At 37.9% G+C, this 22,553-nt stretch overlaps 1 pseudogene; it reads right to left on the bottom strand.

The window, feature by feature from the left end:
- Nucleotides 1-293: 293 nt before the first annotated feature.
- LOC101600551 lies at nt 294-17,523 on the bottom strand (annotated as a pseudogene).
- Nucleotides 17,524-22,553: the final 5,030 nt, after the last annotated feature.

Below are 22,553 nucleotides of genomic sequence, written 5' to 3' on the forward strand. Positions count from 1 at the left end.
TATAAGTTTGTATTTTTCTCTTTTTCTTTTATTCTTAAAGCTTTTACTTTGAGACATCATGGGAGAACCTTCCAGGTCCACATGGATAAGTTATGATCAGAGTGATCAGAGTGATGGCACTCAAAAACCTTGATGCCCATCAGATAATGTTCATTCTGAGGTTCTGGGAGTGTGACATGCTAGAGTTGAGTAATGAACAATTATTACTCCTCTCCGTTCTCACCCCCTTCTTCAACAGAATCTACTCCAACATTCCCATAATCCTTCTCTTGGGCAGCATGTCCTTCTGGGCCTCAGAAAACTCTCTCCTCCATATCCTCACCCATATACCAGTGCACAAAAGGCATGTTTGTCATACATCAGGTCAAACTTGTGGTCTAGGTGAATCTAGGCCTCTGCAATGGCCATGGGTGTTACTCAGTATGCATGCAGTTTGCTGTACCTTGGCCAGATCTCCATCAGATATCAGAGTGGGAGGCTGATAGTCAATGGCAGCCTTGAAGGCAGTGGGGTACCAGTCCACAAACTGGTTGCTATATTTGGTCTTGATGGTGGTAATGGCAGCCTTGATATCTTTGTAAACCACATCACCACAATATAGCAGGCAGCAAGGCATGTATTTACCATGGCAAGGGTGACATTTCAACATCTGGTTGGCTAGCTCAAAGCAGGCATTGGTGTGTTTTGCTACAGAAAGCTGCTCATGGTAGGCTTTCTCAGTGAAGATGACACACATGTGTCACATGTGGATGGCCACATGTGGCCAGAGGTAAGTGGATGCGGGGGTAGGGCACCATACTGGTACGGAATTCTGTCAGATCAACATTCAGGCCTTCATCAAACCTAAGGGAAGTGATGGAAGACACTATCTGGCTAATAAGGCAATTCAGGTTAATGTACATTGGATGCTCAATGTGTAGGTTTCTATGAGAGATGTCATACATAGCCTCATTGTCTACCATAAATACACAATCAGAGTGCTCCAGGGTGGTGTGAGTGGTGAGGATGGAGTTGTAGGGATCAACTACAGCAGTGGAAACCTGGGGGTCTGGGTAAATGGAGAACTCCAGCTTGGACTTCTTGCCATAATCAACAGAGAACCATTCCATTAGCAGGGAGGTGAATCCAGAGCCAGTCTCCCAAACAAGGCTTTGGAAAACCAAGAAGCCCAGAAGGACTGTGCACTGTTCAGCCAGCTTGAAATTTTGGTCCAAGCAAAGGTCAATGATTTCCTTGACAATGGTGCAGTGGCCATGGGCACAGTTATTGGTAGCATTTTCCTTGCCAGTGATGAACTGCTCAGTGTGGAACAGCTGGCGGTAGGTGCCAGTAAGAACTTCATCAATACCCATGGGTTCCAAGTATACAAACACTGCACATGGGCCTTAGTTAAAAGAGTTTTCAGTAGCATGAAAGCCACACTTTGTTTATTTACTTTATTATTATTTTTCAATTAAAAACATACTTTGTATGGATACATCATGTGTTAGTTCCATCTTCTTACTCTTCCCTGCCTCAGTTCTGCAGGGTACCCCCCTCAGTGGGGTTGCTGGTATTCCTCATGGGGTTGTGCATTGTGGGAGCAGCAGTCAGTTATAGGGGGAGGGCATGTCTCTGGGCATGGTATCCCATTATGTGGCTTTTACAATCTTTCTGTTCCTTCTTCTGCAAAATTCTCTGAGACTTAGGGGATGAGCTTTAAATCTACTTCAGTGATGAGATCTTAGAAGCCTCTGGATCTCTGCTTTAGTAGGTGTGAAATATCCTCAGGGTCTGACTCCACCCTGGCACTGGTTGGCAAGCTCACTATGGAAGCAGCATCCCTAAAGCCGCACTCAGAAGATATATTCCACATATGCAACTAATAAAGGATTTAAAGAACCACATCAAAGAAATACAAAAAGTAAATACCAAAGGATAATACCAAAGGTAAATACCACTGGTAAAGTATTGGCTGGCTAATAAATATATGGAAAGACATTTTTCTTCAGTAACAATTAGGATAATACAAAGTAGTAAAGTCTTTTCACTGAGGTGTATAATATCAATCATTAAGTGAGGAAAGGGGCAAATGGCTACTGAGTGCATTAGCCACTGCAGAGCATGAGCAATGCACAGTGAAGCAGCTGCAACTCTGCAGGATGTATAATACGTGCCCTAAGAAGGAGTGCCTACATGTGCTCAATGTAAATCACATCTCTTGAAGTATCCTTTTGCAAGTCCTGCATATACACTTTAAATCAAAAGAAAGAAAGTATAAATACCATTCTGGTTTAAATCAGAAATGTCTCCCTGAAGCACATATTTTCAAGGCTTGGTCCCCTGATACATGTGGGGCTAACAGTGATTGGATTAAGAAAGCTCTGACATATTAAATAAATTAATCTGCTGATTAATTCATAGCTGAATGGCTATTGGAAATGTCTAGAAATCGAACCCAATTAGAAGGCAGAAGTTATACTATTAGGTAAGTGCCTTAAAGGGCATATTTTGTCATTCTTATCTCCTCTTTCTCTCTTTCTCTCTTTCTGTCTCTATCCCTTCCCTGTTGGCCATGAAGTTAGGAGTTTTCTCTGCAAAACCTTATGTTTGTACTGCCTCCTCTTGGGTCCAAAAGAAACCAGGTCAGATGGCCATGACTGAACTTTTTGAAACTGTGAACCACAATTAATCTTTTACCCTTTGATTTTTTCAGGTACTTTGCTACTATAATGGAAAGATGACAAATGCATATGCATCATTTTATAAAGAAAATATGATACATGCACAGAAACAAGTCCCACGTTGTTTATAGTAGTATTTTGGAGGGGGGTGGAAATTGCTTTCAGTGGCTTATTAATAACAAATCAATTAACCAGTTGCTCATGAAATTAATTTGTTTAATATTTTCAAAAAATGAAATGAAGTAGATTTCAACACATTCATAGCCAAACCTCAGAAACAAAAATTTCATTGAAGAAACTTGTAAAAAATTATTTTTATGTAAATATTTGCAGTCCAATAAGATACATTTAAGAGATATATAAACATGCACACTAAAGATATAAGTGGACATACAAATACTTGTGATACTGATTTTCAACAAAGGGAGAAAAAGGTATTTATTAAGAAGGCTTTAAACTAGACACAAAACATTTCTTTTTTTAATTTTTTTTTGTTCATTTTTATTTTACTTGAGAATGACAGAGACAGAAAGAGGGAGAGAGAGAGAGAATGAATGGGTGCGCAAGGGCTTCCAGCCACTGCAAATGAACTCCAAACGGGTGTGCCTGCCTGTGCATCTGGCTAACGTGGGTACTGGAGAATTGAGCCTTGAACCGGGGTCCTTAGGCTTCACAGGCAAGCACTTAACTGCTAAGACATCTCTTCAGCCCAAAACATTTCTTTTTATATAATTATTTGAAACAAATACAGCAAAACTATTAATGGCAGAATGAAAGATAGGATATTTCATATTTGAACTTTTTAACTGAAATATTTTATAAAATAGAAAGAGTGAGAGAGAATGGATGCACCAGGACCTCTAGTCACTGCAAACAAAGTCCAGATACATGCGTCACACTGTACATGTGTCTTACGTGGGTACTGAGGAATAAAATCGGGGTCTTCAGGCTTCACAGGCAAGTGCCTTCACTGCTAAGCCATCTCTCCAGCCCCAGTGGTATGTATTTTTAATGTTAATTTTAGGATTCAGTTATGATATTGAATAGCGTAGCTACTACCTAGTTGTTACAGACGTTAACTACTTTATATGAGACATTACTAAATTGAATTAAATACATTTAATGCATCATAATAATCAAAATAATTGTTATAAAGTGTTGTGGTTGGTATATGAAATGTCTTTATTAGTCTTGTGTACTGAAGGCTTGATCATCCATAAGACAATGTTCACAAGTGTAGCCAAGAAGTAATTGGATTATAAGGGAACTGATTTCATGAATGGGTTAATTTGTTGAAGAGTGCACAGTGAGTGGGCTATTAGGAGATAGGGCCTCATTGGAGAATGTAGCCTATTGACTTGATTCCTGTGAATGACATATCTTGTCTGTGTCCTCTTGGTCTTATTCTCTGATTTCTGGCTGTGTCTATGTCTTTCTTTACCATGTGCCCAGGGCAATGGAGGAAGTCAACTATAGACTAAACCACTGAAATCATGAGCCCAAAATATCTTCCCTCCCTGTAGTTTGTTTTCTTTTTCAGGTATTTCATAACAAGGAAAAATCTTAGTGCACAATGGTATTTTGAAGTATATGTAACCCTGTTTGTGTGTGTGTACATGCATTTAGATATTCATCTTAGTATTTAACTACTATTTAATGTCTTGAAAATTAACTGTAAATGGATATTTGATAGGCAATTTAAATGATTTTTAATGAGATTAAATTTTATTATCATGTTAGTTTCAAATGATAAACAAATTTTAGTTCTATTTCCATTTCCCTATGAGCTACTGTGTTCTTCAGGGATTAAATATGAATGAGAATTGCTCTATGGCTTTCTCTCAGAGCACTTTAAGAGGCATGGAGCTGCAGAGCTCCTTTTACATCTGACATTGCTTAATGTGCTTTCAGTGTTAAGTAAGTGCTGGCACAGCAATGAAACACTAACTTGTTACATAGAAGTTATTTATGCTGATTTTTATTTTCTTGATATCATTGCCTTTCCTATGCTGCTTCATTGTGAAGTTCAATAGAGTCTATAAAATATTTTTTAAATTGAAGTGTTTTAAAGCACTATTTTTTTTTTTAAATTAAGACCATACTTTGTATAGATAAATCATGTGTTGGTACCATCTTTTCCCTTGTTCCACCTCCATTCTGATGAGGCCTTCCTCAGTGGGGTTGTAAAGCAACATTTCTTCTTATTAGTTATGTACACAGTGTGTATACAGACATGTTAGTACCATCATTATCCTCCTCCCAATTCTCCCCACTCCACAGGGACCTTCCTCGTTGGGGAATGTGGGTTATGTATTGTGAGGTTAGCCATAAGTTATGGGTAAGAGGCAATGTCTCTGAACATAATGACACAACATGTGGCTCTAACGATCTTTCTGTCCCGTCTTCCACAAATTTCCCTGAGCCATGAAGGGTTTGTTTTGGGTCTACTTCAGTGATGAGGTCTTGGGAGCCTCTGTGTCTCTGGATATCTGGTTTGGTAGGAAATGTGTGCAACATTTTGTTTGCTGAATATTTTTTCTTTTTAAATTTTAGTTGAGAATATCCTAAAACTTCTGTCTGTACTTCACAGTTTTTTTATTTTTTATTTTTAACTTAGAGACATAGCAATTTCATAGAATGAATCTGGTACCACTAGTATATTGGGCAATGCAGTAAAATCCCCTGTGGGAATTTGTTTAAAAAATGTAGGTTTCTAGATGATGATGATATCAGTTCTAATTCACTCTATATTAGGAAGGATCCAGAGTGCCATTTTTTACCCCAGTGTTGCCAGGATACAGTGGAAGTTATCTTCCATGGGAGGAAGCTCAGGGATCCCAGAGGGCCTAGGGGCAAATAACAAATGTTGCATGGCCACTCTGTTCTCACTCAAGGCCTCAGTCACTCTCTTACAGCCAATGCAGACTAAAACAGTTCCTTCTGTTGATTCTGTATCTCAATACCTTCCAGCCCACTGAACAAGAAGACCACTGAGCGGTGAGGAAGCTTGAGACTAGAGAGCATCAAGGATGACTCCACCTGCTTCACACAAGGTCCAGCTGCATCTGTCTGGGAAGGAGGGAAATAAGCTTCCTTTCTTTACCAGAGGCCATGCACCTGCATGCACATTGTTAGAAAAGACTTGGGTATCTTATGCTTCTTATCTCTTGACAGTTTCACTGCTGCCATTTGCCCCCCAGCTTATTCACATCACAGGAACTACTGTACTACCCTTGTGAAGTCTAGAAGCTTTTCCACTTTGGGTTTTTGAAGACAAGAATATGCAGAAAGGGGCAAAAAGTATGCTGCAGTTTCATGGGTTACAAGTGTCTCGTCCCTGACTTCTTAGTAAAGTAAATCCAGTTTAAGTCAAAGTATATGTAATTTGTCACACTCTCCACGCATCCTAATTCTGTGTACCGGATCATTACAAAATACTCTGCTATGTGCTAGACAAGGTATCAGCACACTGAGAACACCAACAAATGCCAGCATCATTGCAACATTATTCAGTAACATTTGCTAATGATTACTTACATTGTATTTAGCAAAAGCTGATGTATACATGCTGCAGGCACTTGACAAGCCAAACCTCATTAACATCATCAAAGTGGTCCTTTGAGACCCAGAAGAGTGGTTACTTGTACTCAGGAGCCTGAAGCCAGAGTATCATTGCAAGTTTGAGGCCAGCCTGAGATAGATAGTGAGTTTCTGGCTAGCTCTCATCTACAGAGTGAGGCTCTGTCTCAAAACAGACAAAACATAGTGATTATTCTATGAAGTAGGTTCAATGCTGCTGTACGTCAATTCAGGTATTTCTATCAGAAATTAGATCTGTTATAGATTAGTATTATTCCCATGTTACTAGTGGGGTAATGGAAGTTTGTATTAATTGTTTTCCCATCCCTTCTACTGCTGAACTGCTCTGATTAAATAGAAGACACACCTACTGCTTATGCACACATAAATATGACTACCAAAGGATTGCTTCTGGGTGACGGTCTGGAGGTACTAAATCAAAATGTTAACTGTGAACAAATTTTAATTTGCCATGGGTAAAGTAATAAAGGAATGGCTTGGATTAACTGAGAAACAAATTTATTATCTATACCAACAGTACCCTTTGCTCTACTTTGAAAATAATTTGGCTCCCTTTTAAACCACAGCATAGCCCTTTGATCTAGTTAGGGAGCCTGAGGGGGACAGGTATCAGGAAGAAATTCTGCCCCTTCAGTGGATGAAATTGTGCAAACAAATAGGAGAAAGGTACATCCCCAGTGGAGGAAAATAGCCCTAGAGAATGATGTATTCTAAGGAATATTGGATATATTTTGGATTCATTAAAATGTATATATATTCTGCCTTCTCAGATCTGAGGTGTGACATACCCCAGAGCTGTTGGACCACAGAGAATTTTCCCCACAAATTAGGCTGCTATTGTTCTCTGATACAGCAGAGATTTTAAATGAGTTTTAGTTGGATTAATTACTTTACTGCTTTGAGATATTCTTGTCAGGTTCTAAGAGTCTCTGTTCATCAGCTCAGACATGAATAAATATGTCATGGCCCTGTAATTATTGTACCAGAGACATTCTTCAGGGACAGAAAGATAAACTCTGCTTAGATTCTCCTCTCCTTTCTCCATTCTGCCCTCCCTTCCTCTCTTTTGGTTGTCTTTCCCAGGAGCTATTAGAATAACTTTTTCTAAGGTGAAATCATGCCAGAACATTATTGTTATCCTCATGTGTTCTGCCCATTCATCCTTAACACAAGTAGTTGAAAATTTACTACTGCGTCTATACTGATGAAATATTTTAAACCAGAATGGAGAATATAAAATAAAAACCCCAAAATTACTGTTAGTAGCAATATTCCCAGAAAATTGTCATACTTACAGAATCAATTGTACTCCTCACTATGGCTCTACATACTCTATGATCAGAGTAGTTGCACATGGAGGACACAGGATTCTCTTTTGCTCACCTGGGACAATAAATTACCTAATCCAGTTCAGCATATGCAATTAAGGGAGTGGGAGACCCAGTGGAGGAAATGGGGTTAATCAGGTTGCCTTGGAATATTGGAGGACAAATTTGGTAATGGCTGTCAAGCATATAGAAATGGTGACCTCCATCTCCCCTGAGGTTAAAGAGGAAAGAGGAGCCTTAAACCACAGCCTAAGAGGATTATGTTGGATATGTAATCACCACAGAGCAGATGTAGAAAAGGCTGTACAGTCATTTAGTTTAACTCTCTTTTTCCAAGGAAGAAATTGAACCCCACAAAGGGAAGGTCACAGTGTAAGTTTAAGAAAACCTGCTGGACTTGTCTCCTTCAGAGGAGGTAACTAGATTTGAGGACGTGTTGCTAAGACAGATGGGCTTTTCTTCTGGTAGTGACAAGACTTTACACTCCACAGAATAAGTTATTTATGTTTTGTGCTAATCAGCACACAGCACTTAAATATTTTTCAAATGGTCCCCATTTAAGGGAAAAAGTTAATATTTGTCTGATTTTTTTTCTTTAGGGGATGGATATTTGTTTGGATCATATAAACATTCAGTAAATATTTCTTGAGTATTATGTGCAACAGTCTGCTAAGGAGAAAAACCACAGTGAACATTCTCTAATACACATACAGGTTAGAGTAATGATTGGCAAAGCATCATAGAACCATTTGCTTAAGAAAAAGAATAATTATGGAGAAATAATAGTGTAACATAAAATTCATTGTATAAAATGAAGTCATCTTTATTATTTAATTAAATTTTTGTTTTGTTTTGTTTTCATTGTATTTTTCTTCTTATATAACCCAGGCTGGCCTTGAATTCACTATGTAACCAAGGCTGATCCACCCTTCGGCACATTCCAAGCCCAGTGACTACAGGCATGTCCTTCCACACCCAGCTCTTCTTCATGTTTTAAATTCTTATTTATTTCAGTGATTAAAAAGCCCAAAGTCAAATTAATCAGTAATAATTATGAAAAATATATAGTGAGAGCATTGTGGCAAGCCTAACAAAACTGTATGAAATTGAGCTACTTTGGGCAGAAAAGGCAGTTTGGAACAAAAGAGCTGTTTGGCTTTCCCAGTTTCAGCCAAGTTCCTGGCAATAAGAAGTAGGAATTGAAGAAGGGCATAACCCCTACCTGTAAGGGACATTATCCTGGAGTCATTGCATAAATAAGCTTGTAGTCCTAAGTTATTAAAGGTTGGTTCCAAACCAAACTCTTTTCTTAAGCAGCTAAATATACAACGAAAAAAGTGAAGATTAAATATAAGGATTTAGAATAGAAGAGGTAATGAGAGGCAGTCTTGATCTCTACTTTAGCAGTGATTCTACTAGAGCTCATGAACAAAAGTGTCCTATGGTGCAGCTGTGTATAAAGGCTGAAGACAAAGTTGTCAGAAACAACAATGATAGGAAACAAGAGAAAATAATGTTTCAGGAAGAATTTATTTTTAAAACATATTCATTGATGTATTTTGAAAGAGTGAGAACGAATAGGTACACTAGGGCCTCCTATCCCTGCAAACTCCAGACATATGCACTACTTTGTGCATCTGGCTTTATGTGGTACTGGGGAACTGAACCCTAGCCATCAGGCTTTGTAAGAAAGCACCTTTAACCGTTGAGCAATTTCTCCAGCTCTCCCCCTCAGGAAGATTTTAGATAGGATCTATTACTATTAGTAAAAATAGTAACAACATATGGTTTAAAAGAATTAGGATGAAAGAGGATGAGGGATAAACAGTTTAGATAATTGCTTTGAGAGCATCAGGAGAGCACCAAATCCTAACTACTAGACAACCCAGGAGTCCCAATTTCTTTGAATACTTCAAGAATTTCAGAACGTTTTCATAGCCTTAAGTATTCTTTAAAGGTTTTAAGCATATCAGTGATGGATGCTGTGGTCTCCTAATGACTTAGAAGGATCATTTTAGCTATTTCTTGCAGACTTGATGGACAGGACTGAAATCAGAACAATGGGCCATTAATCAATAATAATAATAAGCTTTCATGGATTAATCTAGAAAAATTGTTGCAATGGATCTAGCTGGTTGAAAGCAAAGTCCAGCTATTCAGACAACCAATTTGCCTTTTGACATACAATTAGATGTGGTGAATAAGAGATAGAGAATATGAAAAGGTAATACCTTACATTCTATTGAAGGTGACTAGATGAATAGGAGAAAGATTCTTTCAGGAAATATAAACACAATTGTAGGAGACACCAATTTCATTTTAGACTCACAATTTTAGAAACATAATAGATTTCTAATAGTCAAGTGAATATATCTAGTAGATTTGTATAAATGGAATATGGGCCCATGGTAGCGACTTGCATGGAGGTTTTATCTTTTTTTTTTTTTTTTTTTTTTGAGGTAGAGTCTTCTTGCTCTAGGCCAAGCTGGCTTGGAATTCACTACATAGTCCCAGCCTGGCCTTGAACTCACAGTGATCCTCATACCTCTGCCTCCCAAGTGCTGGGACTAAAGGTATGTGCCTCTACACCCAACATGTGGTTTTTATCTTGTATCTTACCACCTCCATATGGTAGTTGACACCTTTGAATAAGGAGTAGCGCATGCAAAGACAAAGCAGAATAAATATTAGAATTAAAATTTCAAGAAACATCAAAAAATTTCAAAATGGAGATAAGTAGGAATTAACGCATTAGATAATAAAAATAATGATTCATTTATGGGAGGCTAAAGTATGATTGGAAAAAAATAATATTTTAAGAAATTATTCCAAAGATCTTTTTGAACTAAAATGTACAATTTGCTCATAGACCTTACCAAGCAGCTCTTGTCAATTTGGTTAGAGCATGTCAGTAGAGTGTGGGGGTAGAATTCTCACTGGAATGAGTGAAGTTAATGAGTGTGCAAGCATGATAAGTATGTGTAAGCAAGTCAGAAGGACTATTATAGGAAAAGCAAAAACAGTGTGGGTAAGGAAAATATCAGGGGTATGGAATTGAGACAGGGTGTTAAAAAAAAGCCACTACAGAAAGAGTTTGAAGTTACAAGGGAAGAAATATAAACAGAGTAGAATTTCTGAAGATGTGGGAAGAGAAAAGATCCAGAGTACAAGTGGAAGAAACATTCTTTCATTTTAATTGAAAAGGAAAAATCATGTGTTCAATATGGATAAATTGTCATCTGGTGAGAAAATCGAGTGAGCTTGTCTATAATGTTCCTGTCTTCTGAAATGAAAATGAAAGTGAACTTGTGAGACAAAAGGCTTATTATAGGAAATAAATTTTGGGTGATATTTCAACATGCTTTTTAATCCCATTTATAATGACTTAAAATTAAATAATAAAACTGATTGATTTAATATTCCAATTTTGTGACTGGCATTTAGAAATGCCTCACTCCATACTTGCCTTTGCTTTCTTTGTTTCCTTTGCTTATATGAAAATTCATTTGAATCATATGTACACAACCTAAATTTATTGTAATAGGATGTTCACATTAGGGTAATTTGATGGTATCAGGTGGATTCCACAATTATAAAAATTGTATATCTAGATCCTCCATAATATCAGTAATTCTTTTGCAATCAATGGTAAGTATATATAAACAACTGTTAACATTGTGTGTGCATGTGTGTGAGAGAGAGAGGGAGACAGAGAATTAGTGTGTGAATTCCTCTGCTTGGGTTTTACATTCATAGTTCTAATACAGTAAACTGAATCTATGAATAACACAGTGTGGTAAGCTTCCAAGCTCTGACTTTGATCTCATGTTATGGGTCATTCAGATTACTTAAAGGTGAAATAGCAGTGAAGAAAGAGTCATTTTGTTTAAACTCCTCCACCTTTCTGTTTTTAGAGCATGACATACCTCCTCTGTCTTGCTTTGAGAGTAAATGCAGTTTGAAAGGCAGATCTATGTTTGGATTTCCTGCTGTAGCCAAAGGTTTACAAATGACTGCCACATAGAAAATTCAGCTTGTTGAAAAGTAACAAATAGCCATTGATTGTGAGATGAATAAAATATCATTTTTAGCCAGGTATTTACTACAGTAGAAAAAAAAAATTACAGTTTTAAAGATGTTTCCACACATGATTGCACAATTGTACATTCTTTAAGGATGATCTTTTTGTAACACTGCTATCTAATAGTTTGAATTTGAAAAAAAAATACTATATTTGAATAAGAGCTTACAAGTATTAAGAGCAATTTTAGAAGTTTTATTGATTTTATTTACTTATTTTTATTTGAAAGAGGAGAAAGAGGCAGATAGATGATGATGATGATGATAGATAGATAGATAGATAGATAGATAGATAGATAGATAGATAGATGAGAGAGAGAGAGAGAGAGAGAGAGAGAGAGAGAGGGAGAGAGGGAGAGAGAGAGAGAATGTATGTACCAGGGCCTCCAGCTACTCCAAATGAACTCCAGGTGCATGTGCCTCTTTGTGCATCTGGCTTATGTGGGCACTGGGGAATCAAATGGTTCCTTAGGCTTCACAGGTAGGCACCTTATTCACTAAGCCATTTTTCGAGCCTAAGAGCAATTTTTATTCAGTAATAAATACATATGATTGGAAAGAAAAACTGTAAAATATTCACAATAGGCCCTGTCTTGTACCTAAGTATTATCCACTTTATTCCTCCCATATTGTTTCATATTAACGTTTCTTACATAAGTCTTAGATGTTTCATAATATTTTACATAAAATGAAACGTCCACACCTCTTTTTATTTTTTAAGGGACAAGGTCTCAATTATGTAGGTCAGGCCAGCCTCAAACTTGCTATAATTCTTTTGCCTCTGTCTTCTGTGTACCAGAGTTTCAGACATGCACCATTATGTCCTTGATATTTTTCCTGAAGATAGTGTTTCTTTAATTCTTCAGGACTCAGCTCGTTGGCTGAGCTGTCCTCAGAAAAACTGATGGGACTATTCCATCCTCCCCAGTTTCACAGCACTGATTTCTGGCCAACTTGGTGTGAAAGAAGCAACTCCAGGTGAAGAGATTAATGCCACTTAGAAAAGAGCTCTCAGATGTGGGTTCACTCCCTTCTGCCTTGAGAGGACATATCACTCTTTCTCTGTGGAGAACGAGACAATAAAGCATCTTCTTGAAACCAGACAAGGAATCTTTCCTTAATCTTGGACTTCTTACTATCCTTAACTCTGAGAACAAAATTGTATTTGTTTTTATTGGTTACCTAGTTGTTGAGTGATGTTTCCTGTGGAGACATAAGCCAACATTCATTTTACACAGAGCAATTAAGACAGACAATAATGATTACAAATGTAGCTTGATGAACCCATCAGTTTAGTATCGCAACTTATGGGAACATTGATGACTTTCAAAGGCAAGTGCATTACTAAGAAGCCCATCCCAGCATGGTGTTACTTTGTAAAAGCTGTGTTTATGGATCTCCTTGTAGGCAGTTCCCATGGAAGTTTCTCCTCAGCAATTGTTTAATGTCTATATAACCTTATGCTGGGACTTTGTGACTCCTATAATTTTCTGAGCTTCCTTAGCCTTGTAAGCATGGTTAATTAGTTAAGTCTTATGAGTCTCTTTTTTCCCTCTTAAAGGGAATGTTACATTTTGCAGGAAGTAGCTATTCAATACCAGTCTCTTATATTCTGTTATAGCACCATAAGATGGACTACAATAGAGGAATCAAATTTTACTTTCTACTGAAAAAAATTCATTTGAAGCATTAAAGAATCATATACTTTATGTTTAATATTTAATTTTGTGTTATTTCTTAAATTCATACCATTGTGTCTTGTCTTTTTATTACTTGGTGAACACAGATAGAACTATAAAAGGATTTATCTTCTAAGCCTCAAGGACCATTGCAGAAGAGGTGGCAGAAAGAATATAAGAGCCAAAGGAAGGGTAGGACTCTTTACAATGTGCTCCTCCAAACACAAAATGCACTGGATATCCATGACCTCACAGTGCCTGATACTACCTACACAAGACCATCATACTAGGAGGAAAAGATCATGACATCAAAATAAAAGAGATTGAGAGTGGAAGGGGACATAAGGGAGAGTAGGATTTCAAAAGGGAAAGTAGGGGGAGGGAGGGAATTACCATGGGATATTGTTTACAATTATGGAAGTTGCCAATAAAAAAATAAAAATTAAGAATGAAGTAAAAAATGTTTATTATTAGACATTATTAAAGTTTTCCATTTAAACTTAATGACATGTTTTTAACATGGTTTTTAAGTTAATCCAAAGGAGGAAATGAAACTGGTATTAAGTGAATAAGAGTAAATTTTAGAACACTGAGTAAAGATAAAAATTAAGAGTAGACTTCAAAAGTATTACTGAAATGCTAATGAAAAGGTGTGTAAATGCTCTAAGTGGAAGATGGAGACAGAGTAGTGATAACTGTAATTTTCTTTTATGCATGCATTTTTTTTTTAAATTGTAGTTTCACATTTTCCAGCAGGCAGGTCTAACCATAGCACTGAAACCAAGTTTTCCCGTGTGCAATTGAATTATATCTACTTTAAATATCTCTTGTGTTGTGGGACATGACCTGGTCAGTGACCTTAGACTTTCACGGTGGGGACAGGACTACCTTGTAACACTGTCCAGCAGCCACTCCAGACCTCATGACAGTTTTTTTCTTCTTTCATTCCTTTGTTCTTTACTTTCTTCCTTTTGAATAACAAAGCAAAACAAAAAGAAATCTTGATAAATACTAACAACCCATACAAGATTGTCACAGGAAACCTTTTCCTGGGGAGACATGAACATGCATCTTTTCCTCAGAGAGGGCACAAACAACAGACCAAAGGATAATTACACCAAAGCCAGTTTTGATGAACCAGTGAACTTTTTGGGGTTACTTACAGAGCAAGGTAAGGTATTCCTTAGAGGAGCAATAGATAACTCAAACACAGCTGTACCCCGAAAGTCTAATTTCATCACGAATAATGGCCTCCCTATAACTTCTTTAACTCAAAGGCAGATGCATCCCAAGAAAGCTCACCTCAGCACAGGTGATGACTTATGGAACCTTTATCTCTGGAGCTCACTGAACAACCTGCAGGCAGCTCCACCAGAGATTCTCTTGAGCACACTCTCACTGGCAGGCAGCTTATTCAGAGTCTTTCCTGCCCAAGCGGCCTTTATATAGATTTAAGGTGATGTCTTGCAACCCTTTCCCAGACTTATTGACTGTGGAGCTTCCACCCTGATGTTTCAATTTCTCCTTCTTCTCTTCAAGAAAAAAAATATTTCAGTTTGAAGGAATCTGCTATGCAACAAGGATGCATACCTAAAATAATTAGTGTACTGAAAATCGTAGAACTTATTTTCAGTGTAGAAAATGGTACAAAATATTGTACATGTTGAATATTATTTGTAAAAAAAAAAGTAGTGGAGGTTGGGGAGACGGCTAAGTGGTTAAAGATACTTGCTTGCAAAATATGTCAGTCTGGGCTCAAACCTCAAGTAACCACAGTAAGACACTCATGGGCCAAACACATTTGCAACAGCAAGAGACCCTGGCTCAAAGAAAGTTAGGGTGGTTTGAATGCAAATGTATGTTCCCAGAGCCTCAGGTCTTTTCATTATTATTATTAAGATTAAGCTTCCTATTTAGTCTTCAACATGTAAAGGAGGGTTGTCACTGGAGGGCAGATCTTAATTCCAGCCCTAAAAGGTATGTAGAGAGCCAGTTTGAGCTTTGGCTATTCCATTTGCTGATGTTGATTCTCTCTGTCTGCTATGGATGTATAAGGAAGTGAGTTACCTTCTTCTGTGATGAAGCTTCCCACGGAATCTGAAGGCCTGGCATGAATCTTTCCTCCATATGCTACTTCTTTTTGGGTGTTTTTTTCCCCAGCAACTAAAATGTAAGTGCAACAGAAAATTGGTGGCAAGAACGGAGTCAATGCTGTGAATCTAACCATGCTGTTTTGGTCTTATGAAACATAGTTGCAGGAATAATATGGAAGAGTTTTGAACTTTGATTTGGAGAGATTTTTGGATGGTGAAGTCCGGCTTATTAACTTTTGAGGAAGGAGAGAATTTTGTTAGAACTGAGCTAGTGGCAGAAAGGCTGACTGCATTCTTCTGTTTGTGAATTTTATTAAAGTTGAGTTTAAAAGTGATAGACTGATGTGCTTGGAACAAGATATATATTAGGAAGATATAAAAGATGTTCAATTTTTCACAGGAAAAATTGAATAAAGTTTAAAGATTCAGGCACAGAGGCTAGTCTTAGGTCACTTAGGCTACAATTGTTATGAAGATTACCACCATCAAGGGTGGGCCAACTCATTCATTGCAACAATGAATGAAAACAATGCTCTGAGGGTAAACCATGGGTTTGGGGGTCACAGATAGAATGTAGTGGATTGAATGCAAATGTATATAGGCAGAACCCTGCTGGTCAAATTATGTCACTGTGGATGGGGAGGGGATAGATCATCTTTTTTTTTTTTTTTTTAATACCTTTTTTTGAGGTAGGGTCTTGCTGTGGATCAGGCTGACCTGGAATTAACTAGGTAGTCTTAGGCTGGCCTCAACCTCATGATGATTCTCCTACCTCAGTTTACTAAGTGTTGGGATTAAGGGTTTGAGCCACCACACCGGGCTAGGGGGACAGATCTTGAATCTAGACCTACTAGGTATGTAGACAGATAGCTTGAGCTCTGGCTGCTTGTGCTTGCTGGTGTTGATTCTGTCTCCTTGCTATGGATGTATGCTGATGTATGCTGAAGTAAGTCAGCTTCTTTTGCCATGATGAAACTTCCCCTGGGATCTGTAAGCCTGAATAAACCTTTTTCTCCCATAAACTGCTAATGGTTAGGTGTTTATTCCAGCAGCCAGAAGGAAACTACAGTAAAGACAGAGTACTGATAATCACTTGTGCACTGTAGCATGCATGTGACCATATACTATTGGCAGAAGTCTATGTTTTTGCATCCATTTCCCTCAAAATATTAGGAAAACTCCTATGAGAGGCATTTCATCTCAGTGTGTTGTGCAAATAACTGATGAATGAAAATCATGGCATCTATATAAAATGTTTTATGCTTTGCTGCAAGTTAATTTTACTACTTATCACAAGCCTTTATATTGCTTATGCTTTTTTGTGTGTGAAACTGTGCTTATTACTACTTTGTTTTTGCTAAGAGTTCAAGTAATTAGAACTTGAGCCCATTGAATATTGCCTGTGTAAATTGCTGCAAGACTACCTTTTAAATTTTATTTCTCTTTGTATGTGTAGTGGGGGTAAAAGAAGGAGACACACACACACACACACAGAGAGAGAGAGAGAGAGAGAGAGAGAGAGAGAGAGAGAGAGAGAGAGACACGAAGCGCGCGCAAATAGGCAGGCTAGGATGTCGTGTTGCTTCAAATGAACTCCAAATGCATACAGAACCTTGTGCATCTGGGTTTAGGTGAATACTGGGGAATCCACTTTAGGCTAGCCAATTTTGCAAACAATCATGTTTAATTGCTGAACCATCTCTCCAACCAAGACTGCTTTCTTGCTTTAATCTGCCTTGTTTTATTTTTATCCATCCACAGCCCCCTGTGATTATTATTCTTACTTGAACATTTTCTTTTTGTGTTTCTGCACATCTATATTAGTTAGTTATAGAAAATACACACTAATTTTCCATTATTTTCTCATATATATTTATATATTTCCATATTTTCTCATATATATTTATGCTCCTGTCATTATTTATTTCCTTATCACATCACATTTCATAATATACAGCTTTAAGTTTTATCTTTCATTTCTGTTGCACTTACTTGTTGCTAGCAGAAAGCACCTTATCAAAAGCTGCTGATGAGAGGAAAATTGTTTATATTCGCTTACAGAATTGGTGGTAAGCTCCATGATGGCAGAATAGACCATGGCATGAGCAGAGAGTGGACATCACCTTCTGGCTAAAATCAGGTGGACAACAGTAGCAACAGAGTGTTCCAAACACTGACAAGAGAAAGGTGGCTATAACACCCAGAAATCCAACCCCAATGACACACCTCCAGCAAGGTTCCAATTCCCAAATTACCATCAGATCAGGATCCAGCATTTGGAACACATATGTTTATAGGAGATACCTGAATTAAACCACCACACTTTCTTTAGTAATTTCCTCTATGTGCATCCAGCTTTCACAACCACCATTACCATGAAAACTTGCACAAGTCCCTATGTGAATCCAAGTGAGAATTTTGTTATCATTTTTCCAGCTTCTAGCATTCTCACCTTGTGGATTTCAGAAGTTCCATGGATAAATCACTGCTATGCATTTCATATTCTACCACCTTTGAGAGGAGGATGTTAATTGTGGCTCTCCTGATTTTGATCCACCAGAACTTATTGTTGGTGTGGGTGGTAATGTTTATGTAGGCTGTGCATCACTAGATTGAAAGGAAATACACCTGGCCCCAATGCAGTTACTACCCTATCTATGCTTGCTGTTCTGACTAGATGAGACATTTGGATAAAATGTAACTTGCCTCTAAACAGCAGAGTTGCTAAATGACTAGAAGAACAAACTATGGCCATCATTAATTAATATGGCTCCTGAAATAACTCTGGCTTTCTGACTTTTTCAGAAAGTGATGGTATGGGACTATTTGACAGAGGTGACCAGTGTCTTTTCTGGCTCAGTCACTAAATTGATGATGTGACAGTATCTGGAATATAATTTACACAATCACCAGCAATATGATTGGTCATTTTGGGCAGTGTATGTGTAGCTGTGAGGAAGTATAAAGATTTTTCTTTTTTTGTAAATTGTCTTTTAATAGTTTTTAATATTGTGATTATATTTTTTAACTTATTATAGTATCATAGTTGCTATTGTTTACCAAGAGGAAAATCATTAATCTTAGTAGGATGATCTGCTGCCTGTCACCATTTGTGAGTGTTCATTAATTATTTATGGAGTGGATCCTTTCCATGTAGGTGATAATAACATTACTGGTTCTCTTCTCTAATGTACACATTTGCCATTTTCTTGTGCTATTATGCAAATATAGCAGTTACTCAGTTCCCTATATTTAATGAGAATGATTATAAATGTTGTACATTAGGGATAATGATTATTTTAAGTAAAATTGACATGTTTCATTCCCATTTTTGGTAGTCATTTTAAATTTAAAATTAAGTGCTAATAATCTTCTTTCTCTAAATTCATTTATTAATATGATAAATTATATCTACAGAATTTAAGATGATATTGAAAATGTGTTTATGTAGTAAATTCTACCTACTTAAAGATAATAAATTATTTCTAAGATACTGTTGAACTTAATTATAGTTTTTTATCTAAAATTTCATTATCTACATTCCTAACTAAAAAGAACCCATCATTTTCTAATCTTACCTTTACAGTTTCATATAAGAGTTAAATTAGGTTCAAAATTTCTTAAACAAGGCATGGTGGCTATTGTAGTCGGCTCCAATGTTGCTGGGATGAACCTTCAAACCAGAGACAGTTTATAGGAGAAAGGGTTTATATGAAGCTTAGAGATCCAGGGAAAGTTCCATAATGGCAAAAGGAGCAGCCACCTTTCTCAGATCCACACACAGAGGGAAGAAACCACCCACCTCCATACCACAAAAAGCAAGCATACACCAGGAACCCCAAGCAGAGCTGACACACTCTGCATACCTTCAGGCTGGAATTCAGATCCATCCCCAGTAACACCTTAGGGTTGGTCCCTAGGATCTACCCACAATGACACCTCTTCCAGTCAGGTGGCTAGAAATCCATGTTACAGCTTTAATAAGACATTTGAGTCTATTGGGAGACATAAATTCAAACTACCACCTGCCTTTCATCCCAGCACTTGGAAGACAGAGGTTGGAGGATGTTGCAGTCCGGTTCGCATTGCTGGTAGAAATCACCCAAGAGCAGCTTCTGGGAAAAAGAGGTTTATTTGGCTTACAGTCTGGAGGGGAAGCTCCACGATGGCAGGGGAAAATGATGGCATGAGCAGAGGGTGGACATCACCCCCTGGCCAACAGAAGATGGACCACAGCAACAGGAGGGTGTGCCAAACACTGGGATGGGGAAACTGGCTATAAAGCCCATAAGCCCACCTCCAACAATACACTCCCTCCAGGAGGCATTAATTCCCAAATATCCATCAGCTGGGAACCTAGCATTCAGAACACCTAGGTTTATGGGGGACACCTGAATCAAACCACCACAGAGTATCATGGTGAGTTCAAGGCCAGCCTAGGACTAGAGTGAATTCTTGGTCAGCCTGGACTTGGGTGAGATTCTACCTTAAAAGAAAAAGTGTGTTAAATTGCTTTTGTTTTTTCTACAGCTCTTCATAATATCTGAATATGTTGGAAACAATTTGCCTATTAAATTACTGAAAAAACTCATTTGTAATATGTCAGTTATGGAGCCTTCTTTAAACTTAATTTTAACATTTTCTAAAGGATATTTGTCTACTCAAATTTCCCCTATTTATTGTGTTATATTGTATTTTCACATTTTCTAGGATTCTACTTATATGATATAGATTCTTGAATTTATTTGCATCCAATTGTTTTATATTATTCTGAAGCATTTTACTACCTAGTCTCTAAAGATATATTTTTCCCTTTTGCCATGTTGCTTATAGGCTTGGATCATCTGTGTTTAAAATTGTATTATTGGGCTGGAGAGATGGCTTAGCGGTTAAGCGCTTGCCTGTGAAGCCTAAGGACCCTGGTTCAAGGCTTGGTTCCCCAGGTCCCATGTTAGCCAGATGCACAAGGGGGCGCACGCATCTGGAGTTCGTTTGCAGAGGCTGGAAGCCTTGGCGTGCCCATTCTCTCTCTCTCCCTCTATCTGTGTCTTTCTCTCTGTGTCTATCGCTCTCAAATAAATAAATAAAATTAAAAAAAATTGTATTATTATTGCTATATGTTTATACTTATCTTTTTCTTAGTCTTGCCATATATTTCTTTTGTTCCTTATCTTTGTTTTCTCCTTTCTTCCTCCCTCCCTCCCTCCCTCCCTCCCTCCCTCCCTCTCTCCCTCCCTTCCTCCCTCCCTATCTCTCTCTATCCATTTATTCTTCCCTTTCTTTCTTTCTTGCCTGCTTTCTTCAAGTAGTATCACACTGCATAGTTCAGGCTATTCTTGAACTATGCATTCCAACCCAGACTATAATTTCTAATCTCATGCCTCTGCTTCTCAATCACTAGGTTTTCAGGCATGGACTATCCATCAAGCTTGATCCTTATCTTTAATTTTGTTTGTTTCTATAATTCTACTACCTTCTACCATGAACTACTCAATTTGAATGACTAAGATTTTGGAATTTGTTTGAGTTTTCAGATTTTTGACATACATTTATAAAATTATAAAAATCACATTTATTTATTTGATAGTGAGAGCAAAAGAAACTCAGATAGAGAGAGAATGGGCATGCCAAGACCTCTAGCCATTGCAAATGAACTCCAGATGCATGTGCCACCTTGTACATCTGGCTTTACATGGGTACTGGAGAATCGAACCCAGGTCCCTAGGCTTTGCAAGCAAGATCTCTAACTGCAGAGTCAACTCTCCAGGTCCTAAAATTCTAAGTATTGTTTAAAGCGTTTCTTTAGTGATACTCCACAATTTTGGTGAAAAATTTCTTTTGGATTATTTTGAACTATTTTCAAATTAATAATTTTCTTTTTAAGTAAAAATAAGTAGTATTTTATTTCTATAATGAACTTGTATAAGGTACTTGAAATACACACACACACACACACACACACACACACACACACATATGTATGTATGTATAAAAATTTCCTGAGTGTCCACTCTAATCTAGGACTGAAGTACACATGATGCATAAATCTGATGAAATACCAGTTTTCATAATGCTTACATTCATGTGTGAAATATAGAAAAACATCATCATTAAGTGTGGTGGTTTGATTCAGGTGTCCCCCATAAACTTAGTTGTTCTGAATTCTAGGTTTTCAGCTGACGGAGATTTGGGAACTAATGCCTCTTTGGAGGCAGTATATTTGGGGGTTTGTGCTTATGGGCATTATAGCCAGTTTCCGCTTGCCAGTGTTGTCATGCTCTTCTGTTGCTGTTGTCCATCTGATGTTGGTCAGGAGGTGATGTCCATCCTCAGCTCATGCCATCATTTCCCCCTGTCATCAGGGAGCTTCCCCTCAAGCCTGTAAGCCATAATAAGCACCTCCCCCAACCTGCTCTTGGTCAGGGGATTTCTGCCAGCATTGTGAACTTGACTGCAACATTAACATGATGTAGGCGTGTCTGAACACCAAGTACTGTTTTCTTGCTAGAGTAAGAAACCTTTTTCTCTGTCCTTGTGAGATTGAAGGACTGCATTACCTGTAAAGCTGACATAGCACATAAGTCACTAGAGAGAAATAGAAGTCCCTCATGTTTTGACATGTGGCAAGCTTTAGGACAACCAGGTTGTTGCTGAAAATAGCCTTCTAATGGGCTATCAAGTCTCATAGTTACAGGATCATTCTTCGAGAGTTGCATGAAGATGAAGAACTCAGATGAAGAAATGTGGCTGGTAGTCAGGGGGAGGGCAAAGGAAGAACTTATTGGGCCTCAGTTTTTTTTTTTTTGTTGTTGTTGTTTATTTTTATTTATTTATTTATTTGAGAGCAAAAGACAAAGAGGCAGATAGAGAGAGAGAGAGAATGGACGCACCAGGGCCTCCAGCTACTGAAAATGAACTCCAGATGCATGCACTCCCCTTGTGCCTCTGCTTAACCTGGGTCCTGGGGAATTGAGCCTCCACCCAGGGTCCCTAGGTTTCACAGGCAAGCACTTAACTGCCAAGCCTAGGCCTCAGTTTTGAGATGGTCCTTTAAGTGGTGGCAGGGCTTGCAGTCCAGGAGTTGTGCTGCACCTGGTGGCTAACTTCAGA

This window comes from Jaculus jaculus, chromosome 10 (genome assembly GCF_020740685.1).
Source record: "Jaculus jaculus isolate mJacJac1 chromosome 10, mJacJac1.mat.Y.cur, whole genome shotgun sequence".
Taxonomy (NCBI): Eukaryota; Metazoa; Chordata; class Mammalia; order Rodentia; family Dipodidae; genus Jaculus; species Jaculus jaculus.